This window comes from Platalea leucorodia (genome assembly GCF_965183815.1).
Source record: "Platalea leucorodia genome assembly, chromosome: 3".
Taxonomy (NCBI): Eukaryota; Metazoa; Chordata; class Aves; order Pelecaniformes; family Threskiornithidae; genus Platalea; species Platalea leucorodia.
The window spans coordinates 98,440,063-98,455,687 of record NC_138825.1 but is presented as its reverse complement, the minus strand read 5'-3'; the positions used below and the strand labels follow the sequence as shown (position 1 = coordinate 98,455,687).

General features: G+C 37.8%; 1 protein-coding gene across 1 annotated transcript in view; it reads right to left on the bottom strand.

Moving 5' to 3' along the window:
- Positions 1 to 15,625, bottom strand: part of EYS (eyes shut homolog) — a gene marked incomplete at its 5' end in the record, with an annotated part of 904,266 nt that overhangs the window by 208,169 nt on the left and 680,472 nt on the right. The gene's annotated exons all lie outside the window — the stretch shown is intronic.

Sequence of the window (15,625 nt, the reverse complement as noted above, 5' to 3'; positions counted from 1 at the left end):
AGTGAAGTTACATTTACAGTTTCTGTGTTTTCAGATTTGAAAAGAAAGTATGTATAGACAGACAGGTAAATAAATATCTCTACTCCCACTTTTTTGAGTTATAATGCCCATGAAAAATAGGCTAATAATGATTTAAGACTGGACAACTTCTTATTTCCTGAATTCATTTAGTGTTTTAATATTCTTATCAAAAATACTTCCTCTAGTTCTCTTGTACGCCTTTAGGGTGCAATACAGCTGATGAATCCTTCCTACTGCTGGCCAGCGATGACAAGCATATCCAAGCAGGCAAGCAAGCAATCATGTGAGACGATACTAGGACAGTAACTTCTAAAAACACCTCAGTTTTAAGGATATTAAAATTGTATTACTTCCTGGAGTAGCACTGCATGCACAAGTAGAGAATGAGGGAGAGAAGGAAAGAATTAACTGCTGTCCCATTTCTGATGGGCACTGATCTCTTCAGAAAAGTGGCTCTGAACAGTGCTGTATGAAGTGAAGTCAGAACCACTAAGAGTTTACAGAGGCTCCAGAACAAATAAAGCTGTGATTTTGGTGCTGCAGTGAAATAGGAAGGGCATAATCCAGGAGATCAGTCACTGAATATTCTTATTAGCAGGTAAGACAGTGACCTGACAGGCATATAATTGACTACAGCTGGCTTGGAGCTCAGTATGGTGGAAGAAGTACATATGTAGCTATGTTGAGGTATGATGGATACACAAAACCACGACGTACATTCTTAATCAATTAAAATCTGACGTTTGGCAGTGTATGAGCAGTAGGAGTAAAATCTATGCAAACAATCACTCAGTGAGGAGCATATTTTTCATATACTGGAGGAGCAGAAAACATTGGAAGACTCAAGCCATTGTTGTTGTAAAAAGTGTCTCTTCTCTTGAAACCTGGCAATAAGAGCTAACATAAAATACATCACTAATTATCAAGAGAATAAAAGAAAAAAAACAACCAGTGCCTAGAACTAGGAAAAACAAAAAATACTGATTTTGATTTCTGGCCTAACTGTTGTCATTAGCTGACTGCTTTTCTAAGCTCATGTTCACCTGGCCCAGTATGAGTTATTCATGCAGACTCTGTTTCTAGTCAGTGAGTGGAAATAGGCACATTGAGTGCCTGATTCCTCTGAACAGTTTTAGATGGGTGAGATAATGGACGCCAAAGAAATGTCTGCTTCTCTTCGCTAACTGAAGGAATCTAGGACATCTAGCTCAGATACAGACATTTATATGGTAAATATAGTTACATGAGACAAACACCACTAGTAAGCAGTGAGGTACCAAAATCAAGTTAGTTAACCATAAAGCAAATTGAAGGCTGCTCTAGAGCTTCAGTTAACTATTTTTTATTAGGGTGGCAGGCATACAAGCTTCTGTTTGTGTGAGTGAAGACTTACTTTTACCTTAATATCACACATACAATCATAAATATCAGAAGAATAGAGGGTGTTCAAGCTTGGAAACTAACTCCATGGGACTTCACTTCTTTTTTTGAAACTATGGTGAGAAATTTGACAAGATTGGTTAAAGCTCCTGGCAGGTTTGAGCTGAGAAGACAGGAAAATTATCCAGTCTCTAGAGCTTACTTTCACAGAGGTACACCTTTGTAGAGAGGGCTCCATTCACGTAACTGCATACAGTTAATATTTATATAGGGTTATGCATGGAAGTTTCTTATCACAGTTTGGGTTCAGTGCTACCATAGCTAGCTTGCTACCAGCAGGTGCTAACCGACTGTGACTGCGGCATAGATATAACCTATGTATAGGAATGTATGCTTAAAGATTCACAAATAATTTGTCACATGCTTTAAAATTTTATCACATGGTTTCTGTTACTGTCTATTTGGTACATCAATACAGCTATTTACATCTTGCGTCCAAGAAGAATGCGACTAATATCAGTGTTACGTTAAAAAAAATTAAAATGAAAAGTTGATGCATACTAGGGAAACGTTACCCAATCAGTTTTTAAAAATGCTTTTTCAACTCTTGTTAAATATTAACTTCCTGAATCCTTCACATGCTGAAATACAAAGACTTGAAATATTCTTCTTGCTAAATGAGTCTCATTAGGAATATGATTAATATAGGAAAAAAGTTGCAGTACATTGCAAGGTTAGTTTGATCAATTGGTAGAGCAAGCATGGTATCCTAGCCAATTTTATAGGCTGATGATAAAGAGAGAGACATTTTTCTTTTAAAATTACACAGTATAACCTCACTGGATATCAGCCACAAGAGATAAGTCATGTGGGCACTCACAAAATGTGTCATCTTAATTAGTAGTAAGGACACCAACACATATCACAGATCTTCACTATGTGTTCACTTGGTTCTAACTTAAAAGCGATGCAAGTCCAAAGTCTGTAAACACCCGTTATTTCATATATAAGCAATTTGAAAGCCAAATAGTTGTTTCTAGAAAGCTGGGAAAATGTGTTGTCTGCTTAAAAACTATTCTTCTCATATTCTGCATGTTTTTTTAGAAGATAAAGCTTCCTTCCTGTCGACAGAAAACTGGATACATAACACTGCATATCAAATAAAAGTATAATTAAAAAGACAATGCCAGGAGTGACAGCTTAGCTACTTAACCTGCTGTCAAGTTATACTTTACTATCTTCAAACTGCTGTAGTTAAAAATTTGCTGCAGAAATTGTATTATTTTACCTAGCAGTGAATAATGTTTGCAGTGTTTTAGTTCTATGCCCATCCATCTTTTTTTGCCTAGCACTCTGGTTAAAATAAAGCTCTTCTACCTAGTTTTCCAATGCAACTTTCCATTTTTACTAGTCTTTTATAAGGGCGTACTCTCTCAGGCAATGGATTTAAGTGATTTACACAGTGTTAGACCAAGGGGGAAGAAATGTCTGTGTCCCCCAGAGCAGCCACACTTTTAATCAAATATAGCTCATAAATCACATTTACAACTTTCAGAGCTCAATCAATAGGATACTTTATAGTCTGTAACAAAATTATCTGGAAAGAAGTAGAAGTACAAGAGGGATGTTACTGAGGGACCACACACATCTAGCTCTGCACCCTGTCTGCCTTTAGGGATTAAACTGCCAATTTTAACAATGAGCGATCTGTCCCAGAACTCTAATGCATTTATAAGCAATGCATAGTTGGCTGATAATGAAGCATTCTAGGAGGCCATAATCAATACTACCAAAGCATAGCAAGTTTCCTGTTCCACTTTACCCTAGTTTGGGGACAATTATTAATACTTTTCTCATTAAACTTTAGTTAAAGACTTTTGTTCTCATGGGCAGGAGTTTTCATGGCCTTGCTAACTCCGCGCTACTAAATTTCTCTGAAGCTCTCTCCAAGCAAATCACAGAATACCAGGGACTTGTCAGTGTTACTTCAGTTACATGTCTTCCTTAAGTTCAATTTGCATATTTCAAATAGAAAATTCTTCAACAAGTGTTTAATTTGTATACATAATACTGAACAGTCTCCTTTATAAAATGTAGTAAAAATTATTTCATTATGTAATGCATAGAAGTTGCTATTGTACAGTACTTCATCTATGGCTGATGTACATAAGTCAATGCCAAGTTTATAAATTACTGCTAAAATACCCACATGACTTCAGTTATATATTAGATAACTTTCTCATAATTTCTGGAGTATGCAATAGAAAATGAGAACTTAATCATCTCTGATCAGGTACTTCTTCAAAATGTGTTGCCTACTTGTATATTCCACTAACGACACAAATGCACTGTATTTTGTGTTGAAGATTTGTTTGAATTTTTTTCCCTGCAAAAGGCACCATGAGAATTCTGATACTCTATGCTAAGAGCACAAATAACAAAAAGTATTGTCTCGACCTCTTGAAGATCTAATGACAGCAGTTTTCATGAAATTATAAATGGATGCCTGCAGCTGTTGCATCAATATTCAAATTGCACACATACTCCAGTGATACCAGGGAGTGCTGGCTAAGTGACTTCTAAGTGATAGACTACTCAACAGCAAGTCTTCATTCAGATGAAAATCATCTTAACGGACTGAGTTCAGACAGCTTTGCCTTTCATTGCTTTTTGAGACATCTGCAGAAAGTATTGGCAGAGATCTGGATGATTTCAGGTTTTGAAGACAGAAGATTAGAACACACTAAACACTGAAGATGTGAGAGCTGTTACCAGCTCTTAAAGAATACAAAGGATAAAAATTAGGAAATAGTACTGATACATTAAGATTTTGCATTAAAATGTATATTTCCATTATTACTTTCAGCAACTTAGATGGAAATTGCTTGTAAAGACAGAAGACAAGGAAAGTGCCATCATAGCTCAGAAATCTATTCTCTTGCCAAACTACAGGTGACTTTTAATGTTATGTCTATTAGGGATCATGTTGCCACTGATTTAAGACAGCTCTAGAGGCTAAAAATGGTAAACTAAAGCCCTAGATGTGACTAGGTCTTGTATTCTGGCAAGGTTTTGGTAGCAGCAGGGGCTACAGGGGTGGCTTCTGTGAGAAGCTGCTAGAAGCTTCCCCCATGTCTGATAGAGCCAGCTCCAAGACGGACCCACCGCTGGCAAGGCCGAGCCCATCAGCAATGGTGGTAGCACCTCTGGAATAACGTATTTAAGAAGAGGGGAAAGAAACCTGTGCAACACTGGCAATTGCAGCCGGAGAGAGGAGTGGGAATATGTGAGAGGAACAACCCTGCAGACACCAAGGTCGGTGAAGAAGGAGGGGGAGGAGGTGCTCCAGGCACCGGAGCAGAGATTCCCCTGCAGCCCCTGGGGAAGACCATGGTGAGGCAGGCTGTCCCCCTGCAGCCCATGGAGGTTAACGGTGGAGCAGATATCCACCTGCAGCCTGTGGAGGACTCCATGCTGGAGCAGGTGAATGCTCAAAGGAGGCTGTGACCCTGTGGGAAGCCCGCACTGGAGCAGGCTCCTGGCAGGACCTGTGGCCCCATGGAGAGAGGAGCCCACACTGGAGCAGGTTTGCTGGCAGGACTTGTGACCCCATGGGGGACTCATGCTGGAGCAGTCTGTTCCTGAAGGACTGCACCCCATGGAAGGGGCCCATGCTGGAGCAGTTTGTGAAGAACTGCAGCCTGTGGGAAGGACTCATGATGGAGAAGTTTGTGGAGGACTGTCTCCTGTGGGAGGGACCCCACGCAGGACCAGGGGAAGAGTGTGAGGAGTCCTCCCGCTGAGGAGGAAGGACAGGCAGAGACAACGTGTAATGAACTGACTGCAACCCCCATTCCCCGTCCCCCTGCGTCACTCAGGGGAGAGGAGGCAGAGAAAACTGGGAGTGAATTTGAGCCCAGGAAGAAGGAAGGAGTGGGGGGAAGGTGTTTTAAGATTTATTTTTATTTCTTATTATCCTACTCTGATTTGATTGGTAATAAATTAAGCTAATTTCCCCCAGTCGAGTCTGTTTTGCCTGTGACGGTAATTGGTGAGTGATCTCTCCTTGTCCTTATCTTGACCAATGAGCCTTTCATTATATTTTCTCTCCCTTGTCCAGTTGAGAAGGGGGAGTGACAGAGCGGCTTTGCTGGGCACCTGGTGTCCAGCCAGGGTCAACCCACCACAGGTCTTCAATGGCTTTAAACACTTATCCTTTTCAATCAAAACCATCAATAATTTTACTTGAAAGGAGGGTGGGAGAAAGTTGTTTGACACAAAAAGTGAAAGTGACAGCAGCCAAAAAATCTTTGACCTAATTTAATGCCAAATTGCTCTATTTCAGTTTTAATAAACACTCTAGGATGAAAGGTACCAAGGTCTCATAAACCTCCTGAGATATCTCCAGAAGTAACACGAAAAGTATCCCTTATCCTGCAGGTCCTATGGCTTTGTGATGAAGACAAGTGAATCTGTTTGGGAAGTCTGTAAAATGTTGTTTGTTTATTTATAGAACTTCTTCCTTTTGTGACCAGAGATTCAGGTGGAATAGTAGGATACTGAGGAGGGAAGCTGAAATGATTTGAACTCTAGAAACCAACTGTTTGAATCCTGCTTGACGTCCATATTTTAGGAACTAACCAAAGCCTAAATATATACACACCTAAAGCTAAGTCCAAGTCTTTAAAATATATTTTGATATCCCCTTTTAATTTCCCACTTGTGGTATGAGGAGAGTATGTCTGCTAAACTTTTCTATCATGGTGTTCTGCAGACCTGATGGATGAGTCATGGCAAATATGATCTGGTGCAGGGTGGTCAGCTTCCAGACAAACCCTCTTCTTGTAGATGGAGAATATGGCATATAACAAAATTGCCATATTTATCTATTTTCTATCATAATCAGAATACTCTGACATATAGCCATATATGAAAATGTTGGCAATAATGTCTTTCCAGTATTCTAAGGCCAGCAATTAGATGGACATACAGAGGCCTGTCTGCACGATCTTGTACGGAAAAATACTTACTACTTCAATTTCTATACAAAGTTGGCAGGGCATGAATCAGATCTGGTCTAAAAGGCATCATGCTGCACTAATGCACACAGATGGTAGTAATTTTCCCAAATGTGTGAATTCCCATGCTAATAAAATCACATTATTTATGATTTCTTCACACACTGCTTCAGTGATTTCTCCGAGGAAGTTAGAGCATGACCATCTGTCACTGATCATGCGGACATGCATAGAGTAGCGCAATCACACAGCATCTGGTCAAAATATAATTCAAAAGACCAATAATGGGAGCATAATCTGGAATATGATATGATAAAAGTTATCATATCATGAAACAGCCGTATATTCTAGCAAGGCAAGTAACATTTATACTGTGGGGTCTGGATTTTCTTTCAATTGCAAGATTCTGAAATCTATACCAAACCAGATAAACTATGAACTTAGATTTTTCTCAGGAGAAAACACATATTGAGCTACTATAGGTTTCTTAACATGTTGAATATATGTTGAGTATCTAATTTACAAAAGGATGTTTTCTCTCATATCAGCCAATCACCAAGGAAAGGTGCACCAAGATAAAGTTTTCTAATTATACGTGCAACTGATTCCATTAAAACTGAGGGAAATTGCCTTTATGCAACTATGAGACTGACAGGCATATTTTTTATCAATAACAAACAGGATTTGTTGGCAAGAATGAATTATGGATACTTGACGTACAATGATAGTAATGATATACAGAATATATATTATTCTAAAATTGGTCAGTGCAAATGAATCCTCAAGATTCTTTTTGCACATTAATATATTGAGTTTTCAAATCCAAGCAAAGGTAAGCTTTCCCTTGAGGAAAGAAAATTTCTTCTGGGATAAGAAAGAAGAAAAAAAATCACTGATAATGTGCACATGCCTGTTTCAGAGAAACAAAAGTAAAGGTTTGTGTTCTGTGAACACGTATGATGAACAGGGTCCTTGAAAACACATGGAGTATCTGTGGTTGGTCTTAAACTATTGGGCAGTGGATTTAAAATTGCTGATCAGAAATACCTGCATCCACAATCTAAGGTTTCTATTCCCAAGCATTCGCATGAGAGTGAATTTGTCTTTGCTGACTGTCCTGTGCTGAGTTCAGGACAGTTGGTTCTGCCTATGAAAACACAGCCCCTCTGGGTGAGCTGCTGATCCTTGGCAGAAAAAAATGTTTAGGAATTTACTTTTGTGGGACATGATTGCTATCTGACATATTTCAGTATTTAATTTGTGAAACCTGACAGATTACAGTAGCTGCTAATTCACTGAGCCTCGTGCCCTTTAAGATACTGTATTAGCTTTCAGAGGTAGCTGATCTGAATTATCAGACATCCCATGATTAGAAAGGGACGTAAATAAGGACTTTCCAGAGGCAGCCCTGGAAATCTGAAGAAACATCTACATAAAGAAGGGAAGAATGAATTATCACTTGGCAAGCAGAATCCCATTATTATGATCCCACAAAAACTACGGAAGAATGTGCAGCAAGACTTGCAGTGAGGGAACAGAAGTCCAAGGTCATACAGTGAGTCTGAGGCTAATTCAAGAATATAGTAGAGCTTGATTTTTAGTCTGTGCTACTTAATAGTAGCAGTTTCTCTACCAAGCACTGAACTTGTCAGGCTACAATAGAAAAAAATACATCAGTAACTGGAAAATCAGTTTCTTGCAGAGCATGCATGGAGCTGCTTCTAGTGTCCTGAAGCACTCTCCCTAAGCTACTCCCAGGAATAGGCTTTTGCTCTACTAAATTATTGTAGGTTTACTTGGGGGTGGATGCAGGGATGTTCTTTTCACTTCCTTATCTGATTGTTCTTTCTTTGCTCAAATACACTGTGTTGACGGAGAAACAGTCACATTCTTTGATTTGTGACAGTCTATTTTACTTTTCTTTCAGTATATTTGGCTTTGTTATTTCTTCCCTTACACTGAGCATTGTCTGTGCAAGTACCTCTTCTACTGTTACCACGAAACAACTGAATAGTTGGCTCCAGGAAACTAATTCTGCAAAGCTACGTGACATCATCTTTCTCCAAAACATATCTCTTTCAAGTCAAACTCTCTGGAAGCTAATATCCTTCTGTGCTCCACCTTGGTGAGAGTTTTTTTTCTTTGCTACCTTTAATTCAGCTTTATAATCCACTATGTATAGCCAAAGAAAACCATTTCTGTGGTCTCACTAGAGCGATTCAGGCCATCTCAGAATACATGTATTATTCCTCCCAAAATCCTTTCCCCCTTTCCTTTATTCTTATTGTAGATCTGATGTGACATGTGCAGAGCACCAAGCTAAGCTGGGTGGTGGATTCAGTTCTCTGCTGTATCACATACGTGACGGTCCAATGGTCACAAAAGCAATGAAAATAAGCAGCAAGCTACCGTACATTTTGAGAGAAGAGCTTATGGAACCAGCAGAAAAACCCAAGTTACAGACCATAGGTTTTGTGGTCAAAGACAAGACGAGTAAAGCACAGTAATTACTAACGTCAAATCGTAACACCAGTATTTGGATATATTTTCTGAAGTAATCTCTGGCTGATAGCAGTGAAGTTATTCAGCTTTTTATTCAAATTCTCCAGTCATTTCCTAACATTGTCTCCTTAGGTGACCAATACGTTAACAAAATTTCAACACCAAATTTCCACAAATTTTCCATTTCTCCTTCACCACATTCTATTTATTTTGAACACCATGATGGCTGTTAGTTCAATTGAGCCTCATGCTGTTTATGATATTATATTAGCTTTCAAAAGCTGCTGATCTGAATGATCAGACATCTGAGGATTAGAAAAGGAAGTAAATAAGGACCTCATAACACTATGCAGTGAAGTATGGAATGGAAAACTTACTGGTTTTATTCTACATATGCTGTTGTCCGAAAACATTAAGGGTAAAAGAAACTATTAAATATTTACAAACATTATGAAGATATTTGAAAGTTAACCTTTTTTCATTTTTTGTTTTCATCATTATTCTTCTGAGTAGTTATCTAATAGTTATGCTGCCATACCTTCAGTCTACTAGTTTTCCATATTTCAGTCTACTATAGTTTTCCATTTTTGTGCCAGAATAAAATATTTGAATTACAGCATAGAAAATACAAATGGAAGCAACAAAAATAAAGATCCTTTTTTTTCCCCCCAAAAAGGAAGAAACTTCATAGCTCAGTCTTTATTCAGTGATGACAATAGGGAAATATTCATGCACTTTTTGAAAAAAAAGGCTAAGTTGGATTTGGTTGGACTAAATATGACTGGTTTTAGAATTACACCCAGATTTCTACCAAGAGATAACTGAATTCAGGTTTTGTTTGGTAAGTATTATCTCATTTTCAAAGTTATTATCATCATCATTAATAAATAACCACAAAGCACACTAAGTATGCGCAGACAGCACATAAAAGCAATAGGAAAACAGGAGTATTTTATGTAGAAGTATTTTTTCCACTAAGCATTTAGTAGTAAAGAACCTCACTTTAACTTCTTGTCTCACCCACATTCTCTATTAAATGGGATGTGGTACACAACAGTTCTACCGACCTGACCCTCCCACCACAGAGGCCACCACAACCACCTTTAACCACAGCCACCACGAATGCCTTCACCACCGAATGCATCTCCTGCTGACTCGTGTGAACTGAGCAGATTAGCTCAAACAAACGCTGTTCCCGGTGAGCAAGCTGAGCAACTGCTAGATAGAATCATAGAATCATAGAATCGTTAAGGTTGGAGAGGACCTCTGAGATCATCAAGTCCAACCTGTTAACCTAACTGCCTGGTGGCTCAGACTGCCTCACAGAGCAATGCTGTAGCTGATACCCAACATACTCACACATGCCTTGCTGTATCTGTATAGTTAACTTTAGATTAAACTGCTTTGGACTGGAAATCAGAAATGTTTTCCACATAACTGGACTACAAAAAGAGTAATGCAAGTTTGTAACAGTGGGCTGGCTCCAGGCAGAAGACATCACCTTCCATCTGAGCAAGGACTGAAAACCCTCAGGCCAGGTCTCCCTTCTTTTTGCCAGGCTATCATGCATGTAAGAGTGACAAAGAAATTGTCAAATACAAGGAGATGTTAAAAATATCCCTATCTTTATACTGTGGCTCATAAAAAAGGAGGTGCAGAGTCAGCCTTTTTCTGTTCTGTTCACGCTGCCCCGGGGGGGGTTGGCAAGTCACGAAGGACTGTAACAGCTACAACAAAAGGGAGAATAAACAAGTGAAAAAGGGCAACAGGAAAAAAACCAGAACTATTATGAAGTTGAAATATAGTGTTTCTGTATGCTTTTTGTGTATTATACACATATACACAATAGCATATAACCAGTTTGTTATTATTTGGGGGAGCAAAGCTGGAAAGGAAATAAGGACATAATATCAATATTGCGTGGTCTGTAACATAATGTTAAGAAAGAAAGAAGAAACAGTGTTGATCAGGTTTAGTAAGAAGCATTTCTGTTATTAGCAAAGACACTACTTTTAATGACATTTCACTGTATTTCCATAGATGCCTTCAGCATTTTTCTCCCTCACCTTTTTTTTTTTTTTTTTGTAGGCTGACATTGTCTGATTGTATCTTCTCTTAAAGACTCATGAATCAAATGTTAAGGGGGAAGACACTTTTTGTTAGGAGAGCACCTTTTAAAGCAGAGAATGAAAATAGCCATGTTATGAGCAAAAAATCATAGCATAGATAAATGAAGATATTGCCAGAACCTATAAGAATCCTAATGTCATGCACAATGACTAAGGCTTATTGATTATTATGAGTAAGCTTCACCACTGCTCATAGAGTTAGAGTCCTATATACTTTTGGCAGGTTGTTTATGTGAAAAATAAGATACAGCAATATACTAGTATAGTAATAACCTACTGCTTCTGAAACTGTAACAACTCAGCAGGATTTCAGTGTGCCACTACTGGAGCCAGAAGAAAGAATGAAGAACGTCTCCGTTCTGGAAATGCAGAAAACGTATGATGTATTTTCAGAGGTAACAGAAAATGCAGAGAAATGCAAGGGTTGGTAGGGTTCCTGCTGAAACCTCATTTTAACAACAACAAAGCAGTAGACTACCTCTGCACTGAGATAAGATGATAACACCAGAAGCTGAAAGAGTTTGTGGCAAACGGCAAGTATAAAACATTAGTTTCCTTAGTTCCAAGTTTTTATTAGCATTCTCTGTGTCCAAGATTTTTTTCTTTATTCTCGTAAGATACCTTCAGCTGGATTAAGTATAATGCTGATGAATGTTTTTCTTTATAACTCCTCATTTCATTTTTATTTTGCTTTTCTAGATTAGTATTTCAAGAATATTTTCAGTGTTGAGCTGCCCTATCACAGAAATCTGCCCCCTCAGAAATCTGCCCTGCCTGCTGTTAAGTGACACAGTAGTAGTTTCTTTATCCTGTTCTCCCCTCCTTTCCTTAAATATCATCAACTTTTTAGCCTATCTTAAAGGGACCAAAGTATTAATTACCTTGTTAATGTACCTAAATCCCCGTGAAACTAACTCTTTGTTGTTTTATAAACAAAATTAAAGAAAAAAGCGGTGACCTTTGCATCAAACATATTTTGAGCCAATATTTCGGATCACAATGTTCAGTTTTGGCAAAATTTATGTTTACTGTTTCTTTTAAATCTTTTGCCTCCCCAGCATCTCTGGGTAAATTTCAGACCGTCAAGCATCAGCATCTGGATTATTCATGGAAATGTTCAGGCGTTAAATCTGGGCTGACATTCTTCACTTTATTCTCAACTGCACCCAGTCCCGTCTCCAGAAATGTCAAGAAATGGGAGACCGATTCTGATCATCTAGAACTGAATTTCATCTTATCATTTCCTCACCTGAGTCTGCCTGGATTCATCTTGAAAGGAAGAGATTTATGCTGGATTTCAAAGAGCAATGAATGAAATGTGTCTTCTTACTCGATTTTTTTAATGACTGGAAATCCTTGATTTTCCGCACCTTTTCTATGCGTTAGTATTTTTATGAGTGATTTAAAATGCTTCTATATCAAGAGCAGAATTAACATAATAGGAGTTCCTATAAAACTCCTATATAAGAATCTCCAGGAACAGAGAGGGTTACATGCTGATTCTCCGATGCTTTTAACGACATTTAATGAAGTACACACGTATTTAGTAGTACTCCCATCTTGTGGGGGTTTTTGCTATTAAAATAACAACTCCATAATTTAAACCTCAGACAAACCTGCAGTGATAAACCTTTTTTTGTTTTGCAACTGTGCTGCAACAAAAACCCCAGTAGCATACTCCCTGTTATATGAGAAAATGTATGTGAAGAGAAAGGTGTCCAACAGGGACTAGGCTTCTGCTGTTAAACTCTAAAAGAAACTTTAAATGCTGTACTTTGCCGCATCATACATATTTTACTCATATAAATTTTTGGTTGATTTATGCTCTTTATTTTGCTGAAGTTCACCAGTTGCTGAAACAGATTGTTCATAAGAATAAAAAGAAACAGCCACTACAGCTATGATTATTTCCATAAGATAGTTATTAAGAATAATGCCACGTGTTGGAAAACATTTTTGGAAGTCAGATGAATCTATGTTTTCCCACTACGATTGGTAGAGGCTAATAGGATGCTTGCCTTTATTTTCTTGGTTTTACTTCCCATATTTGCATATTTTCCACTGTATTCACTATGCAAGAGATTTTTATTATGTATTTACAATACAGTGGGTTTATTTTGTCTTTTATAGGGCTAAAGAATTCATTAAGGAAAATTCTTGATACAGGGCAATACAATTCACATAGGAAAATTGTTTTCATTTATGCAATTTCCTGTCTTAAGTACGAATCTAACAGAAAGTAGGGATCTGACAGTAATTTGAATTTTTGTTTGGGCAATGCCTCAATTCTTTGCTCTGTTTGATGATGTATTCAGTATTTTCACTAATTCCACTGAAACACAGGGGGACTCTATGTGCTCCCAAGCTTTCGAACCTCCCATACATTCTGCACAGAACTGATCTACACACATGTAGAATGCAAGTATATAAGTATACTGTGCTACTAGGAAATTCACCTTTCGAATCCTGAATTTCCTGGGTAGCTAAATAGCTAAAATGTTTTTGCTATATAATTACTTTCATATTTTATCACCAAAAATTGTTATTACAAAAATGTAAAGGAACTACAATGGTGGGAAGAAAAACTGGCTTTTTTATATTACATAAGAGAAGCTGACTTCTTTTCCTCACAGGGAGGTCTGCTGTCTTGAGGAACCTCAAAACAGTGATTTCCTAACATTTATATCGTAAATTTTCCTCCCCTTTAAACAACAATAGGTTCAGATTTTATGTAAACACAAGCACCAGTGTTCCATGAAGATGCATGAAAAGGAACATGTCAGGCACTCTTAATTAGAAATAATGGGGGGTTTCACGCTTAAGTCAGAGTTTTATGCTTAGGCCAGGAAACAGCAAAGCCATTTCTGTAACCACATCATGTAAGTAGCCAGCGTCCTCCCAAATTGACCACTCGCTCTGGGAGGTGACGTGTAAGGATCTGCCAGGCGGCATGGCCCTGAGCAGGATGCTTTAGTGAGGTCCCTAGCAAATTCTGATGTTCAGTTCACACTCTCAGCTAGCTGAAGCTCCTGGAAGTGGTCTGGGACCGGACCAGCAGCTGCACACCTTTCTATCCAGGAATGAACCCCCCCCTCTGTTTTTAATCACAGCATCCTTGAAATCAAAATGTCAAGGTAGCACAATATACCATTATCCTAACTTGGTAACACAGGTGATTTCAGTGGTAAAAGGCTTAATGAACTACTGTTTATTCTGTGCTATAAAAGCAAACCCAGTCTTCTATGTCTCTTTCTTACAGGATATGTAATAAAGCTCAAAGACATTATTTAATACCTCACCTGCTTGGTATTAGGTAATAATTGTAGGTAATACCTCCATGCTATTTCCTGTGGAAGAATGCAAATGAGTCGAGGTCAGAAAATAAGCATTGCCATAGTGCCTGGGGAGACACATAACATTTCTGCAGATGACGATTATCTGCAAATTAGCACCCACAGAACAAATGGCAGCAATTCAGGTGTTACTGAAAGCAGGTGTTTCCAGAAAATGCCAGAAATGGAGAAGTAATGCAAGGAAAAAAGCAAGTATTTTTCACCTATGCAACGATGGTTATCTTTGAATGATAAATGACTTGAAGGATCTGGGAGATTAGCAGCTGAATAGTTTACAAGCTTTAGAAACAATCAATTTTTATACCAACGTTTTTAAGAGGAAAATGAAGGGAAGAAAGCTTGTTCCCCACAAATTCTAAACCATTATTTCATTTTCTGTTATCTGTTCTTGTCCAAAATAGTGTTTGTTATCAAATTGTTTCAATTCTCCTAAAGATTATTATGACAAGAAAACTTTCATCCACATTAAAGAAATAGTGATTCAGATGACTAATGCTAGAAATGCCAAAATTTCACAGGTCTGATCTACATGAGGAGACAAAGAAGTTTTTACTGCTTTTATCAATTGTTTTTCCCAGAAATAAAAGCATAACTTCTTGAAAAGTGCTTATCCATGCAAGTCTTTATAACAAAATGCTACAACTATCTCATTTTTAATAACATCCAAATGAAAAATAATAATCTGTAAACAATACTTAAAAATGACACTTAATTATTTTAAATGGCTTATGACTGGATGTGAATGGATGGGAATAAAAAACGGAGAATATATTAGCAAATTGACAACTATTTAAAATGTTTCTATCACTATTAACTGTTTTCACCATATTTTTCAAAGCAACTAATGCCCAACAGGCTCTATAATGTTCTTTCCCAGAACAGACTTGTGAAATATATATCAACTCTCTGTTCAGTAAGAGAACCCTATAGCTCTATAGTATACACTATAGCAGTAGACCCTATAGCTGTTCTGAAGCTCATGGTTTGGGGGTATGTGGCAGTTGCAATGATAAATAGCTTTACAGAGATGGGAACGCCAGCTGTTAGCGTTGGTTGGTGCTTTGAAGAGCTCTTTCCTTATCTCAATAAGCTCTTTCTTTCTCATTATCTTCCCTCCAGGTATAACTAAGGTGTATCTTAAGCTCTTATTTAATCATGTTTTTAATCTAGCCTTAATAATCATAGAAAACTGCCACATTCCTTTACAATTTCATTAAGTCCT